This window comes from Lycium ferocissimum, chromosome 8 (genome assembly GCF_029784015.1).
Source record: "Lycium ferocissimum isolate CSIRO_LF1 chromosome 8, AGI_CSIRO_Lferr_CH_V1, whole genome shotgun sequence".
Lineage (NCBI taxonomy): Eukaryota > Viridiplantae > Streptophyta > Magnoliopsida > Solanales > Solanaceae > Lycium > Lycium ferocissimum.
The window spans coordinates 14199806-14202918 of record NC_081349.1 but is presented as its reverse complement, the minus strand read 5'-3'; positions in this window follow the sequence as shown (position 1 = coordinate 14202918).

Here is a 3113-nt window from a genome sequence, read left to right as displayed (position 1 = left end):
TGAAAAGTTAAGTTTGAAGGATTGGGTTTTCTGAAAGTTTCATTGAAAGGATACGAGATTGAGATTTTTGACCTTCGATTTTGTTTTAAGGCATAAGTTGCTTACAATTTTAATGGCATGAAATATTAAGGAAAATTTGGGGTTAAAAGTGAATTATAGAAAGTTATTAATTTTTCATGAAATAGCCATGTTGGCCGTGTGAGGTGGTGTGGTTCCCACACATGGTTTGGCCAAATTTAATTCATCCAAGCCATGTGTGGGCCATGGTACACATGGATGAATTGTGTATGCATATATTAGATGAGGAGCAAGACAAAATCATCATCTTTTTAACTCTAGAAATATGAAGAAACATGGAAAAAAAAAAAAGGAAGCATATTCGGCCAAGGGGCCGAATGGATGCCAAGAAAAATTGAAGAAAAAAATATTTTCTTCTAGTATTCCAACCAATTGGAAGGTCCTTATTAACGTGCTTAAAAATTGACAATCATGTTGTTGCTTCATAATTTAAACTCACGTTGACGGTATTATATTTCGTATTTTCGTACGTCGGATTATTCGCAAGGCCGAGGTGGGGCCCACACATTGAGATTTTTTTTGGGACATGCGACAATTTATATGAATCACATATGTGAAGTTAAACATAACTCAAGAAGGACCCTTGAGCCAAATCAAAGTGGAAGTCCTCCAAACAAATATTTTTAAGTAACGTTTTCGGGTGATATGACTTCGAGGGGCAGAAACGGTATTATAAGTTTGGAATTTGGAAAAATACCAAAGATAGAAGTTGTAGATAATTGAATTATCTTTCCAACCATAGGTCGTGGGCCCACGGTGACATCGGGATAAGGAGATATGGACGTTTTAAGGCGGAAAGGTCAGTGGGCTAGGCCCAAACCGGGCCCAATCGGGTTAGGCCCATGACCCATGCCTATTTAAGTGAAATTTCAGCCCTTTCCTCTCATTTTTCAGACCAAGAACACCTGAAAATTCTGGAAAGAGAGAGAGAAGAGCCTTGGAGAGAAGAAAAACCAATTTTGACCAAAATCTAAGCCCCGAATTCCGAAGCCCATGAAGAGAAAAGTGTTGTACGCTGCGTTGTCTTCAATTTGAGCTAAAAATCAACCAAGGAGAAGAGTGATAACGTGGGGGCTGCATGCTTAAGGTATGAATACGGTTCCTTTTCATTGTTAACGAGTTTATTTAGAATTTTAACGGATTAGCACGGAGGGAATAGCCTGATAAATTCGTTTGTCGGTGTTGTGAATTATGGAAGGAGATTTGAAGAGAATTTTGGATGAAAATAAATGTATTTAACTTGTAAAATGTGAAGGTTGTTGTTATTGATGTTGTTCATATGAATTCCGACTCCTTTACGGAAATAAAATTATTAAATAGTTATATCGCAAATTTGGTTGGTTGAGAAATTTAGAAGACAGTGTGCGGGCTGTTTTATGGCATACGTCGGTATTGGAAATGATGTTAATACTATTGGTATTGTTGTTGATGTTGTTGGTTACTGAATTGAGAATTCGGGCTAGGCATATAAACAAGGGAAATGCTGCCCAAATTTCTGTAGACAAATGCTAACTTAGGATTGAATTCCTAAGTGCCTATAGCTAATGTTTGGTATTTATTGACGTATTGTAGATCTTAGGGAGCCCGAGACTTGAGTTTGGATTAGCTTAGGAAGCGGACGAGGTATGTGAAGCTTACCCTTTCTTTCTTTTGGCATGTCTTAGTCGTAAGTAGGCTATGATACGAGCCTCGGGTAACTCCATTCTTAAGATCCGAGCACGTATACGATTCTTTTTCACTTCTTGATGTTAACTTTCTTAATATGGTCAAATTATGGTTCTTAAGTCTTTTGTATGGTTGGATTTCAAATGTTGCATAAAGAATGTTGTTTTTAAAGGATTAATGTAACTACGAACGACCGTAACTTTCGTAGACGAGCTCGGATCGTTTCGAAACGTTCGTAGGAGATTCTATAATGAACAATATCCCCAACTTTTATAGATGGGCTCGGATTGGTTTGATACTTGTCCGTGGGCCCCGAGACTTTCCTTTGTGTAGTGCTAACGACTCTTGAAAGGATTTAGCATGACTATCGTCTTAACATTCGAGTACCGATTACTTACTTCTCTATCGAGTCTGTAATGACGATTATGTCCCTAATTTCCATAAGCTATTTCATGTGGTCGATACGTATCTATGATTCCTAAAGCCCCATTTGATGGGTTCCCGAGCGACATTCGGAGGAAACTTGATTTAACTATTGTCTTGGTTTTTAAATGATGGTTCGTTTTGATTATTTTATTGAGTCTTTGAAAATGTTTTGTTAAACTGCATATAGTTGCTCACGACTTGTTCGTGCATATGGTTGTTACATCTTTCGCCGAGTCACGGGCCGGTTATGTTATCGTGCGCACTATGTTATATTCGGTGTTATCTTTACAAACATGTTACGGTTCACCGAGTCCCTCGCTAGAGGGCCGGGTACCATATATTTGGTGTTATCTTTGTGTTATGGCGTTATGATGTGTTATGGAGATAAAATAAGTCGGGTTACGGAGATATGAAATCTTACGGTGTTATCTTGTGTTATGGCGCCAACGACGGGAGGGCGACCATATTCCTGAGCCCCCATGCATGATTTATGTTTTTAATGAGTAAGCATTTTGGTATTCTGGATATTGCATTTACTTTCTGTACCTCGTGTTCTGATTATGATCCTATTTACTTTAGCTTTTCATGCTTTGCATACTCGGTCATCACATATTCCGTGCTTGACCCCTCTCGTTCTTCGGGGGGGCTGCGTTTCATGCCGCGCGGTATGACGGATACTTGTATGGGTGATCCACCGTTTATGCTTAGGATTCTGTTCAACATCTTGGAGCGCTCCCCTTGTTCTTTCGTATCCAATGCTCATTTCATACTTTGGTCATTCTATATTATTGTACATATGTATATGTTTATTCGGGGGTACGGACGGGGCCATTTAATGACCGTCATATGAATCGTCATATGATTCTATTATGATAGGAATAGTCCTTGGATGATATTACATATGTGTGGGTTATGGGTTCTCCTCGCACATATGTTTGTGGAGG